The following is a 14,612-nucleotide window of genomic DNA, read 5'->3' on the forward strand; positions in this document are numbered from 1 at the left end:
AGAAAAATGGAAATACTTAGAAAACAATAAAACCTGAAAAATACTGGTTAGCTGTCTGTTAGAGCAGGGGTCTCCAAACTTTTCACCGTGAGGGGTACATCATATATTTTCCATCTTTTTGAGGGCCGAAGGAACACGTGCCTGCATGCCCCCCACATACACCCTGCACACATGGGCCTGCAGATCTAAGTCTGTGACATTTGCTGGGGTGGCTAAAAAGACAAGGCAGGACAGATGTAACTCATGGGTTGTAGTTTGGAGCCCCCTGTGTTAAAGCAAAGCTATTCTGCCCTGTTTGCCTGGGCCTATAATCTATTGAATAATTTGGCTAATTCTTTTTAGGTATCAGGTACAAACAACAGCTGCACTTGATATGGAAGTATTTTAAGTTTACTTACGGTTGCTATCTATAGTTACAGTCAGTAGAGGAAATAGGAAAAATGGAGTCTCCACACATGGGAGAGACCCCTCCATGATCCCTACATTCTTGGGTGCTCAGAGGAAAGGAAAGGAGAGAGAGAAAGACTTAGAAATAAAGAAAGTGAAACAAACAAAGAGGAAGAGATAAAGGAGAAGCCAGAGGCAGGAAAAAGAACTTTGCTAATAAGTTAGTGGGAAAGGAGAACCTCTTTAGATCCCCAAAGCACCCCCCCCATTGATACCTAGTGCTAGAAAGCATGGTAGATTATTATTATCTCAACAAGACTGGAGAATAAAAGTGAATACTCTGACAACAGAAAACTCTTATACTTGGGCAGTTCAGAACTTTCCTATTATTCTAAGTAAATCCTAATACCTTAAAAGGTTGCAAGAAAGTGTTTAAAAATCATTTAAAAGAAATTTTAACTAAGGAAATGTCTATGCATGTTGTATGAGATGCACTGAAACCTGTGGTGATGTATTGAGTACATTACAAGAGATGGCCAGACTGAAAAAGAATCCTAACGATGCAGGCAGAAATAAAGGAATTAGAAACAACATAAAACATAGCTGATTACCCACCCACCCACACCTGCCCCTGGTCTTGGGTAATTCTGGCATAAATTTCATATACTTTGGGATGCTTTGCTTGGCATAGTGTGTGTGTTGCGTGTTCTGTTTTGTTTTCCACTGTCCAGTTTATTTAATGACCATAATAAATTCATTTATTTCACATACAATAATAGGATTTTTAAAGACTTGACAAATACAAGGAAAAATTAGATTTTTTTAAAAAAAATAGTTTGGTTAACTGCACAATAAGAGTGACTCCTTCAATAAGCAAGTACAGTATCTGTTCCAGTTGTACATCTTGTCTAAAACATGTCACAGCGCACAGCTTTCTTTGCAGCCCAGCTAGCAAAGCAGAGGAACCTGGCTTGGAGTTAGCTGTGTCGGGGAAGCCGTAAGAACATCTTGCACAATCGCCATCCCATTAGGGATGTCTGATAAGGTGAAGAAAGCACATGCCTGGCTTGGTTATAAAACAGTCAATCCACGTGGCTAGTAGTGATATGTTCTGTCAGGCTTATGAGATTTTGGAACTTAGACCATTGGCAAGCTGCCCTTCAGCGGTATAGACAGGGCATATGGGAGCAATGCTCTCATGCTACCCAAGAAACCTGGCTGGAATAATCATCTGGCATCCATTCTAAACAGAAACAGGTGTCAGTTGTGTGCAAGACTTATCCTCCTGATTTTTTGCAGAGCCAGTTTATCCTGTAAAAAAGCAAGAGCTCATTTGGTCAATTAAGTACAGTAGTGCATTTCCCTGTAGCAATTACTTAGGGAAGGATATTGATAACATGAGTTTTATTGTTCTGTTTAGAATATGTACTGGGTTATCTGTGACTCATCTCTTTAGTTCTGCAGAGTCTAGCCATCCAGTAGTTGTTTTTTTAAAAACACAATGTATCCTTTTCGTGAATTTGTAGATTGCTACAGAAACTCACTGAATACTGCATCTGGAAATGGTTGTGATACAGCACTCTCTTATTACATCATTAGTCATTTCTGGTGATTTCATCACAATATTGAAACTGAAACTAAACTCCATGATCATTTAAATATGTATGTATGTATGTATGTATGTATGTATGTATGTATGTATGTAAGTATGTATGTGTGTGTGTGTGTGTGTGTATGTATGTATGTATGTATGTATGTATATGTATATGTATATGTATGTATGTATATATATATACAGTACATTCACACACACACACACACACACACACACATACATACATACATACATACATACATACATACATACATACATACATACATACATACATACATACATACACGTATTTAAAAATAAGCATTTATGCGTCCATTTTAAAAATCTGAAACGACAGCTTACAGTTCAGTCATAGATGTGTTTATCTAGGAAAAAAAATCCAGTCTGCTCGGTCGGTTTACTTTTATATGATTGGGGAAGGCATATCTAAAGTCTTTGCACTTATTTTAGCGATTTATACTTATTTAGTATCCTAAATAGTAGCACAGTGTCATATATAACATTATGTACTGTGAAACATAATTTCTATATAGTCACCATATTTATTCAAGCAAACTGAGTATATTTTTTATTTTGGTTTTTTTTTATAATTTTATTTTTTAACATAAGGGATGACAAAAAGGAAAAGGGGACTTGGGAATTTATGGGGAAGAGGAGAGACCATAACATGCTAACAACCATTCTAAACTTAATGCCATATCATAGTTTTAAATTGTTCTGTTTTCTCTTTTCTGCCTTTTAGATTAAGCACTCATTTCAGTATATGCTATTTACACGTTGCCTGTTAATTTAGTCCATTTGTTGAATAGGTCCCATCTTTCTGTTGCCTTTTGTAGGGGGTAATCCTTCATGACTTCTGATAAAATGTCCATTTCTGCTATTTCCCGTATTTTTTCAATAAGATCTTCTTGCTTCGGTATTGTAGGACTTTTCCAATTTTTTGCATATAAAATTCTAGCTGCCGTAACAATATACATGACTATATGTTTCTTTGACTTATCTATGTTATCAGGTATCATACTCAATAAAAACAATTCTGGAGTTAATGGCACATTACAGAGGATTATTTGTTGTAACATAGTATGTACTCTTTTCCAGTATTTTTTCGCTACTCCACATATTTTTTATTTTGGAGAATGAAACATAAGCACAAAGATTTCTCAATAAGCCTTCGCAATTACAGCCTAAGAAAGCAATTTTGTATGTGAGTTCAACAGAATGTATTCCCAAATAGCTTTGTATAGGAGTGCAGTCTAACTCAGCACTTTTTAAGTAACCTTAATGTGCAGTTTTTAGGGAGTGTATCTCATTGAAAATCAATAGGCCTTTGGAGTAAATATGCATAGAGTTGCATTGCTAATGTTAAACTTGCAATGTTGGACTTACTTTGGGCACATCATGAGAAGACAGAATTCTCTGGAAAAGACAATAATCTTGGGAAAGGTTGAGGGCAGCAGGAAGAGAGGAAGATCAAACACAAGATGGATTGACTCCCTAAAAGAAGCCATAGGTTTGACTGTGCAAGAGCTGAGCAGGGCTGTTGAGGACAGAACAGTTTGATGATCACTCATTCATGGGGTTGCCATAAGTTGACGGCGACTTGATGGCACATGACAAAAACAATTGGACTTGAGCCAGGAAAGGCAGGTTCAAATACTTAGCTTGGCCTTGTGGCAACCTTGCATTAGCTTTCCTGTGGACGTTGTGCAGAAAAAATGGGATCCAAGGCATTTATGTGTTGTGTATTCTCCTTGGAGCACAGATTCCATACAAATTTGGTAGGCAAAGAAATGTCACAAGTCCTATGCACACCTATATGAAGTTTAAAAAGTGGGATGCATTGACCCTACCACTCCAGTGCCCCAAATTTGGGGTAACGGGGTAGAAAGCCAGATAGGAATTCAAGCCATACCCACCATAATGGCCCTAGGTCTACCCATTAACTTTCACACAATCAAAAGGCTGCCATTCATTCAATGAGATCTCTGCCCTCCACAACAATACAGAGTGGTTCTCCTGCATGAGTGAGATTTTTCAAGGGCAATGCCTATACAGAATTCAGACAGACTGCAATCATCAAAAGATCCTTGTAATAAACTGGCTCTTTCCACCCTCATCTTCTGAGCATGAAAACATTTTTTCAAACTATGTCTCAGAGTTCCAAGCTCTACCCAGCCCTAGATCTCTGTCATCCTGATGACTGTGATGATATACTGTAACTTTATGTGATGATACAGATTTAAGCAGTGATACAAGTACAGAATCAATCCTATCACAGCAGTGAGGCCATGCCCCGGGACTCTGGAGGTGGTTAGCCTGGAGGAGCCAGGGGCAAATTAATTTAGTTGGTTATAGTATTTGTTATTCTTCTCTCTTACATTTCATGCATATAAAAAAAATTTCCAGTTGGATTTTCCTGCCTTCGCGATTAGTTCTTACCATCACTTTTGGAGGGTATTTTGCTACTTAGTAATAAAAAGGGATGCATCCTGCTTTTTATACTGAGATGCAATAGGAGGGCAAATCCTGAGTGTAGCACAGGATCAAGCTGAACAGGAGGATCATTCAGAGAGGCATGAGTAATTTGAAGTAGCTGCTTGATTTTTCACCATCAGTTTTACATAATGGGAAGTTCCTTTTTGTATTATACCTGGCTGGCTTGAAGTCTATGGGAACTCTCATCCGAAAGAAGAACATTTCCAGGTTATGGGTTATTCTGGTAGTTTTCCTCATTTTCTCCTTCCTTCCTTGCCCTAAACATTCTTATCCATTGTTAATTTTTTAGGGCAGAAACAGACATTATAAATAGCCTGTTATAAGAACCAAAAAAGTGTTAGTGTTGAATGGGTCTCGCTGAGGTAGTTGGTAATGAGGTTCCATAATGAGATATCAGACCTCATAGGAATCCCATGCCTAAATCTTAAAGATGAATCTCAAAATAAAGGAAGTTAATTTTCAAACTCTAGTAGGTTAGATAGGGTTTCTGCTATGAAATCTGCACCAAATCAGCCCTTAAGGTTTTTCTTCTTCCTAAATGCACTGTTTATAGCATTTGTTCTGTATTTGGTGTTTCAACCACAAAAGGAATAAAGTTAAGAAACTTGGCTAAGAATTAAGTATTGCCAGTTTGTGACTGACTGTCATTTTGTTAGGCATTGACAGAACAATTTCAAAAGTGATCATACTTTAAAGGAAAACCCCCATGCTATCCTCACATCTTTGCGCTCTTCCAGTCCTCTACATTTCATACCCTGACCCAAAAAGGCGAGCCCTTTTTATATGCTGCACAATACATGGGGCTCCTTTGAACATGGCCCAGAAATTTCATTATGCCAGTGCTTTCCCATTTACTTGGCTTCTATGCCATTTTCAGGTAAATTCAGAGATTCTGGATTTAACTTTTAAGGCTCTTTACCAGACCTGAGCAAAGTGCAGCCCTCCAGATGTTCCTGAACAGCAAATCCCAACATTCCTCACTGTGTGGGTTAGGCCCAACTCTGCTCACAATTAGCTGTGTGGGCTAGGCCCAAATCTCCTCACTATTGGTTGTGTGGGCTAGGCCCAACTCTCCTCACTATTGGTTGTGTGGGCTAGGCCCAACTCTCTTCACTATTGGTTGTGTGGGCTAGGCACAAATCTCCTCACTATTGGTTGTGTGGGCTAGGCCCAACTCTCTTCACTATTGGTTGTGTGGGCTAGGCACAAATCTCCTCACTACTAGCTGTGTGGGCTAGGCCCAACTCTCCTCACTATTGGTTGTGTGGGCTAGGCCCAAATCTCCTCACTATTGGTGTGGGCTAGGCCCAACTCTCCTCACTATTGGCTGTTTGGGCTAGGCACAAATCTCCTCACTATTAGCTGTGTGGGCTAGGCACAAATCTCCTCACTATTAGCTGTGTGGGCTAGGCCCAAATCTCCTCACTATTGGCTGTGTGGGCTAGGCACAAATCTCACTATTAGCTGTGTGGGCTAGGCCCAACTCTCCTCACTATTGGCTGTGTGGGCTAGGCCCAAATCTCCTCACTATTGGCTGTGTGGGCTAGGCCCAAATCTCCTCACTATTAGCTGTGTGGGCTAGGCACAAATCTCCTCACTATTAGCTGTGTGGGCTAGGCCCAAATCTCCTCACTATTGGCTGTGTGGGCTAGGCCCAACTCTCCTCACTATTGGCTGTTTGGGCTAGGCACAAATCTCCTCACTATTAGCTGTGTGGGCTAGGCACAAATCTCCTCACTATTAGCTGTGTGGGCTAGGCCCAAATCTCCTCACTATTGGCTGTGTGGGCTAGGCACAAATCTCACTATTAGCTGTGTGGGCTAGGCCCAACTCTCCTCACTATTGGCTGTGTGGGCTAGGCCCAAATCTCCTCACTATTGGCTGTGTGGGCTAGGCCCAAATCTCCTCACTATTGGCTGTGTAGGCTAGGAATTATGGGAGTTGCAATTCAGCAACATCTGGAGGGCCGCATTTTGCCCACCCCTGCTGTTTACCATTCCGACCATATTACCTGGAGGATCTGGTAGACAGGTGTGGATGCTGGCAGTTAGGAATCAGAACCAGTTCTGATGGGGAAAGCTTGGCTACCAGTTACCCAAGTGGTATAGTTTTCTGTCTGGATGCGGTAGTTTTGTCCTCTCCCTGCTTCTCTTCTGGGCCAGAGGCCTGGTCTACCGAAGCCCGTGTAGACATGCCTGCTGCTGCTTCAGCAAGTCTTTGTATATCAACCATCTTTCCTCCACTTTCTTTGCTGATCTTGTCTGTAATCTACACAGCCCACCAAATTAATTGGCAAAGTCTGCCCCCGGGTCTTCCTAGGCAGTATAGGGCTGCCAGGCCAACCCCAGATGTCAAGTTAAGATGCCTTCACCACAGGTGAATGAGAAAGAGATGTGTTCCTTAAATTTGGCACCTGAGGGCTGTTACATACAGCACTGATGTTACCTGTCTGTCATGGGTTTGGAGGGAAAGTTCCATCCTATGGGGAGTGGAAGGCGGGACATCAGGAGGAGGGGCTGTACTGTATATATATGTGGAGCTTGTGTAGAGAAGCTGGAGAAGAGCTGAGAGAAGAAGCTTGAGTGGGAGTCTGTGTGTCAGACAGGGTACTACTGTGTGTCAGTCAGTACCAACCTGATAGGTTCAGGTGTCTGTAGGGTTAGCCAGAACTGATAGGTTCAGGGTCTGTGCTTTAGTTAAATGCGTTCTGTGTGAACCAAACTAGTGTATGTATGATTGAGACTAAGCCACGTTACTGTATCTTATTCATTTGATCATTTTATTTTCCCTGTGTGTTGTTTAAATAAAACTTATTCCTTTATTTGTTAAAAATCCATTCCTGGTCTGTGTGACTCCTTACAGGGAATGGTTGGTGGCAGCTTAGTAAAAGTGTGGCATCCTCCAGTAGGTCTGGGGTTGTCACATTGATTGGTGTCCAGCGTGTGGGATACGACTGGTCCAGTTGTCCAGTGGTCCAGCAAAGCCTTGGCAAGTGTGCCCAGAGCAAGGGGGGTCTAGTCAGGGACAATCTGAGAGTGCGTAGGTAATCTTCTAGGCTTACCTCACGGGGAGGTGCGCTAGTGGAAGAACGTGTAACCTCAGATTGGTGGGACTAGATTAGGGAGCTCTGAGGCAACCTGTTTTGGCGGGAAAAAGCTGAGGCAAAGCTGTGTGAAATAGCAGTGATCTAGCCTGTCTGCTGAGAGGCCTAGCAGAGGGGGGTGGACTCTGGCTGGCAACAGTTGCAAGTTAGTGCTGAAGAACAGCAGCAATCTATAGAAGGCTGGTTCTGAGGCAAAGAAAAAAAAAAGTGGTCGCTTTATTTTGAGGCTTGACTTTTGAGAGCAGCCTGTTCTGGGGGGGGATTATGCCCTTGACTCGAAGCCAAATGGCAGAAATGGGTGAAGTGAGGGAACCCCAGGTGGACCAAGGTTCTGAGGAGGAATTTGGCTCAGTGCAGGATGAGAGCACGGGAGAACAGAACCCAGAACTCAGGAAAATGCTCATAGCCCAACAGCATGAACTGAGGATGAGGCAATTGGAAAGAGAGGAAAGATTAGAGAGAGAAAGAAGGGAGGAAAGGGAAAGGCAATTTGAAATGGAAAAGGAAGAGAAACAGGAAAGGGAAAGGGAGAGGCAAAGACAATTTGAATTGGAATTGCAGAGAGAGAAAATGGCGTTTGAGTTAAGAAAATTGGAACTGATGAATCAGAACAATAATAACAATAGAGATTCTGAGGGGGGCCAATTGTCTAAAACTGACCTGAAGAAATTCCCTGTATACCACAAGGGAGATTGCCCTGAGGTGTTCTTTTCCCTCGTGGAAAGAGCGTTTGTGGACTTCTCAGTAAGGGAAACTGAGAAGATGACCATCATGCGATCTTTAATCAGTGGCAGCCTGGCAGAAGTCTATGCAGAGATGCCAGAGGAGCTGTTAAAAGATTTTGCAGAGTTTAAAAAACTGGTGTTTGCCAGACATGGGATAAATGCGGAACAGCTGAGGCAGAGATTCAGGTCACTCACCAAGAAACCAGAGCAGACTTTTACCCAAGTGGGGGCCCAACTGGTGAGGCTGTTAGAGAAATGGCTATCTCAGGAGGGAACAGAGACCTTCCAGCAGCTCAAAGACTTGATAGCGCTGGAACAGTTCTATTCAGTCCTGCATGGGGAGCTGAAGTTCCAGGTGAGGGAAAGGAAACCTAGATCTGTGGCAGAGGCGGCCGAAATCGCAGACTTTATTTCCCAAATAAGAAAGCCCTTAGGTGCTGAGGGGAAATTGATAGGTAAACCCAAAGAAACCTACAGCAAGTACTCTCAGGGACCAGGAAGAAACCAGCAAGGGGGAGGGACCCATGGTGAAGGGAAGCCCTCAGACACGAAACCAAGACCTCAGATTTTGGAGGGAAAACCAAAACAAGATGAGAAAGACTCAAAATATAGCAGAAAATGTTATTTCTGTCAGGGAAAGGGCCATCTAATCTCAGAGTGTGAGAAATTAAAGCAGCTAAAAGGAAATGTGCCTCATGATTTGAGTGGAACCAAGCCAAAAGCTGTGTTCTGTGTCCAGAAAGAGCAAAGCTCCTTGTCACTGAGGGAGCCTGTTGCCATGGCTACTCAATCTGGAACAGTTACATCTGCTGATCAGGCTGAGGAAAATGGTCCTCTTGTGGAGGTCAGGCGCTGCTTACTTGTGAGAACAGATTCACAGTTGTTTGAAACAGCAGGGGTGGACGTAGGAATACTTGACCATCAGTATCGGGGGCTAAGGGATACTGGTCTGTGTGACTCCTTACAGGGAATGGTTGGTGGCAGCTTAGTGAAACTGTGGCATATCCCAGTAGGTCTGGGTTTGTCACAAGGGCAAAGTCAGAAAGGCCTGCTTCTAGTGCTCAACTAGTTATGAGCTAATGACAAAAGCAAACATTGTTTCATCTTATTGGAGAACAAGGTACAAGACATAAGCCAAAACCTTTATTGGCATAAAGAGAATAAAACATAACCAAACTAGTTCATTAAGTGTCCCACGCATTTGGAGAACAAGCTTTATTGAAGTTTATGATGAAAGGAGAGCAGCAGGGAAATATAAAATATCTTTTAGCAATCAGTTTTGTACCAGTGAGGACCATTGGCTCAGGGTTTGTTCTAGATAAGTCCAAGAAAAAGATGAAATCACATTGTTCTTCAACATTTTTAGTTTGGGACAGCATCTTTCGCCATTACACCTGAAAGCAGGAAGCCAAGGTACAAAAGACAAAAGTGCTTGGCATACAGCTGTCCCCTCCAACATCTGGCTGCTCCTCCCCCCAATATTGGCTACCTGGGACAATCACCTCACTTTGGTTAGTGGTAGGGGCAGAGTGGTTGACATTTGTTTTTGTTTATTTCTGCTTTCCCAAGATTGTCACTGTGGGAACATTCACTGAGCCAATTCACACATAATCTGCTGGATCTTTTTAGCAAGAGTTCGGTATAGCAGATCTGATCAAAATTTTGTCTGATCATTATTTTGAAAAGACTAAGCTAAGTACACAGAACACAGACAGAGTTCTAACTCCTGTCCTCTGAAGATGGCAGCCACAGAGACTGGTGAAACGCTAGGAAGAGAAACCTCCAGAACATGTCCAAACAGCCAGGAAAACCTACAACAACCACTAAGCTAAGATTCTGTATGATTACTACAGATTTCCTACAGAATTCTATAATGATCCTATCTTCTGTTGTCTGGAATTCTCGAAGAAGGGAAAGTATATGGGTGATCCATGATGAAAACATAAAAGGCTGAGTTATAGGAGGTAGATTCTGCACTTCATAAATTATTGTTTGCGCACTGCCTTTATAGTTTGCTATTGTCATTCTGTCAGTGGCAGTTTTGTGTGGGACAGGAAGCAACATAATATGTACTGCCTATCTTCAGCTGCTTCAAATCTCATCCAGTAATCCCTTAGCTAATGAGATTCGGAAGTGATAAGGCCAAGAAACCTGTTCACTGTTTTGTTTTGTTTTAAAATAAAACATGAGATTCACAGGAAGGCTGAGTTTTGTACTTTTCCTACTTGGACACTCAACCCACTATCACAGCGATGGTGAACCTATGACACGTGTGCCACAGCTGGCAAGCGGAGCCCTTTCTGCCGGTACGTGAGCCATAAGTTGCCAGATCACTACTTCCCCCCCACCGCGCAGCCAAACCTGAGAAGGCAGCTGCAGCCGTGGTGCTGGTGCTTTGGCAGGCGGATCCAGAACAGCTGGTGCTGGTAGCAGATCTGGAGTGGGGTCTCGAGGCACCTCTGTGCTGGGATTCTCCCTTCCACTGCCACTTCCGGTGCCGCCATGGCAGTACGTCACCCCACTGTTTTTTTTCCTTCCCCAGTTTGGGCACATAAGCCCAAAAAGATTCGCCACCACTGCACTATCATATATGGAATATTAGACAGCTATTGTTTGCAGCAAAGAAATGTACTGAGTACATAAATCAAATTAGCATAATTATAAGTCGTTTAGGTATTTGGCTGCGAGCTAGAGGTTGGGGGTTTGATTCCCTACTGTGCCTCTCTGACAAGGGCTGGACTTGATGATCCATTGGGTCCTTTCCAGCTCTGCGGTTCTAAGATTATTATTATTGTCTCTGCAGTACATCATATTGTTCAGTTCCTCTCCCCTCTCCTTCTGGCTTACTTGGCCCTTGGAGATTTTTTTTTCTTCTTCTTCTCATGTGCCTTCAGTGAAACACCTTTGAAAAAATATTGCTTTGGTACAAAAATACAAGCATATTTTTATTATTTTATGATGTTTTGTGCCTATCGCCATTAGAAAGGGCAATAGGGGAGGTTTTCATTTCTAGCATAGCAAAGTTTTATGCATTTGTCCTTATTGATTCCCTGTTGGGTTTTGGAACTATTGGCTATCATTCTGAACCTGCTATAAATAACTCAGTCCTTTATTGCAGTTTGCATCATTAATACAACTTCATTTAATTTTCTTTTGGCTAAAGTTTCCAGAGAGTGGGGTGTAGGTATACCAGAAACTGAAAACACATTACAGTACTGTATCTCTTTAGTCTCTACTCCTCATGCTGGCATATATGTCCTTCTCTATACATAGTCATCACTAATATATTTTCTCATAAAACCAACCATGACAGCAAGCATAGTTTGAAGTACATTTGAAAACCATGTTTAGGATTTGGCAAAAGTGAGGTTAGATCCAGTTTTAATTCCAGCTGGAATACATTATGGTTATCTTTTTACTGATTTGGTTGGTGCTCAAGAGGCTTTGTGAGTTTGTCAGAAGAAGCTCATAAGCACAGTGAGTAAACAAGTGCATTCTGTGTGGTCATTTTGTGAGGGAGTTTGAAGAAGGCAGGTGTGCACTTGCAAGAAAGATGGAAGTTGAAGGAGCTTTTGTAGTGACCTCTAGCACCTGTAGTGTGTTTTACTTTCTGCTTTAGGTTGTTAGGCATAGGACTGGGCAGATTCTCACCTTTAAAAAAAGATTCTTGAAAAGCTCCCCTTTGAAGGGGAGCTGAAGCTACTGAAGAAGCTACTTGGATGAGTAGCAAAAGTCTCAGCCTCATAAGAAAGAAGTCTAGTTGCCATGACTCAACTTCCAGATAACCTCACCTGGATAACTGAGAATCTTCACAGATACACTCCCCTTTAAACTGCTGCTTTTGGGCTGCAGTTCCCAGGATTCTGGGGGAATTCCTGGTGAATTTGGGGAATTGCAGTCCAAAAGAAGCAAAAGTTCCATCCTTAAAACCTACAGGTGTACCTTATGCTATTTGTGGGAGGAACACCTAGCATTAGCTAGGTGTTCCTCCCACAATCCTCTAGTGCACAGGTATTAGCATAAGGTATTAGCATATGCTAATACCTGTGCACTAGAGGATTGTGGGAGGAACACTTAGGCCCTAATGCGGGTCCCACAGGGCACTGCAAAACACTGAGGAGCTCTCTTGGCCTCTGGCAGGACTGGGGCTGTGCAGCCCTGTACTGAATGGGAGGTGCAGCCAGGGGGTCACCATGCCTTGTGGGGTCAGGGGACAGAAAGGGGTATGAGGTGCAAGGGCCATTCCAACTCATACCTTGCAGAGGAAATACCATGTCATAAAAGTGGTTTTCCCAGGGGGAGGCTGATCTCTGTGATTTCCCCAAATGTGGGGAATTCGACTGCATAATTTGTGTTAATGGGGGATTACATTTGTGATTACCCTGTTTTTTTACAATCTCTTTACCCTTTGGTTCTTACTGTTTTCACCATTCTTTGCCATTTAAATTTGCAGCCATAGCCCCATTGGGAATACTTTGCAAGATGGTCCCCCCCCCCCATTGAAATATATTAATTACATAAGACATACTTTTTTAATCCCAAAAAGCTAGGGGAGAAAGTGCATGCTGCTATTTTTCCAAGAGGCAGACCCTGGAAAGCTAGCAGCATACACTTTCTCCCCCACTTTTTTTGGGATAAAAAAGTAGGTCTTATGTAATTAATTGGGGGGGGAGAGAACTGTCTTGAGAAACAGGGTAAAAAAAAACACGTTTTGTGAGGCAAGGACCCAAATATCGTCCAGCAAAAACTGCCCATAGGAACAATTATTTTGCGAAGCGCAACATTGCTCGAAAAAGTCATCATCTAGTGAATTCCTCATTTTGCGAGGCAATCGTCTAGCGAGGCACCACTGTATAGTGGCAGTAGGGGATTCTACTGAGGGTGAAGGAGGCAGGATTTTGCAGACCAGACAGGATGTCTTGGGAGGTGTTTTATCCCTTGTACAAAGATCTCGCGCAGAAGGCTTACCAAGACTCATCAAGTCCACTGATTATCATCCCTTTTTTTCTGATCCATTTTAGAACTAATGGTGGTGTCATAAGCCGGTACAGGAACACATCAATGGATGAGAAAAGAAAAGAGGGAAGCAGTTGGAGAGAATGACCTAGCGTATTTTAGAGCAAAGCAAAAAAACATGGAGCACAAGGGTTTTTTTTGGTCAACTCTTTCTGTTGAAGGTCCTGGCTCAAGAGTACTGAAAATGAACAACTGGCAGCCTTGTTTGTTTGTTTGTTTGTTTGTTTGCTTGTTTGTTTAAAATCTTTTCTCCCTACCTTTATCCTTAAAAAGGCCCCAGAGTGGCTTACACGTCATTAAAAAGACAAAAGTGGAGAACTGGGAACTTTTTATTTTGAAAACACACAGACAGCATCTAGTTTGATGCTTAAGCCATTAAACCAATTGTTCCCAACATGTAAATTTGACTTGGTTTGACTTGATCTTGAGAAACTAAGGGCCACCAACTTTCTGCTTGCTGCAAATATAGGTTTCCATATCTGCAGTAACAATAATCTTAGAACTGCAGAGGTAGAAGGAACCCACTGAGCCCATCCCCCATCAAGGAGGCATAATGGGGGCTCCCAACCTTTACAGCCAGGTACCTAAGCCACTAAACTATCAAGCATCTTTGTGGTCTTTTCTAAATGCTCACAGACTACCTGATTAATGATTTGTTCTAGATACTTTCTTGGTAGTACAGTCAGGTTGACAAAGCAACTGCTGCCTGGAGCCTTGCAAACCCCCCCCCCCATTTCTGTAGAGGAGATGACATGTGCCAGCCTTTGGTTTTCAGGCTTCTCACCTGTTCTCTGAGAATTCTCTTAGATTACAGACAATCTGAAATAATATCCTTCAGTACCCTTGAATGGAGCTCATCTGGCCCTGCAGATCTGGAATCAATTGAAGTAGCTGGGTTTTCATTACTTATCTTGGGCAGCAGTCTCCCCTCACTTTCTCCTTCATTCCACTTGTACTAGCTTAAACGTTCTTTTCCTTTGGGAAGAGGACTTGATGCAAGTACTGTACACCTTCAGCAGTTCTGCCTTATTTCTGTCACCCTTAGTGTTTTCCACATCCTCCACATAGCAGACCTACCACTTCCTTTCTCTTTTTCTTGGTCTGAATACAGTATAACTAAAATGCACACACCCTTTTTGTTACTTTTAACCTCTCTTGCAACTGTGGGCTTATTCCAAGTTTTACACCTCACGAGCATCTCACTAAAACACGAGATCTTTGTATTCTTCTTGGTGATTTGCCCAATTTCGTAACTGCCCCACTTACACCT

At 42.4% G+C, this 14,612-nt stretch overlaps 1 protein-coding gene and 1 pseudogene across 2 annotated transcripts in view; both read left to right on the top strand.

Annotated features, from left to right (window-relative positions):
- Positions 1-14,612, top strand: part of SLC24A4 (solute carrier family 24 member 4) — a 143,667-nt gene that overhangs the window by 83,480 nt on the left and 45,575 nt on the right. The gene's annotated exons all lie outside the window — the stretch shown is intronic.
- LOC144586189 (U1 spliceosomal RNA) lies at positions 12,574-12,712 on the top strand (annotated as a pseudogene).

Source organism: Pogona vitticeps, chromosome 1 (genome assembly GCF_051106095.1).
Source record: "Pogona vitticeps strain Pit_001003342236 chromosome 1, PviZW2.1, whole genome shotgun sequence".
Taxonomy (NCBI): domain Eukaryota; kingdom Metazoa; phylum Chordata; class Lepidosauria; order Squamata; family Agamidae; genus Pogona; species Pogona vitticeps.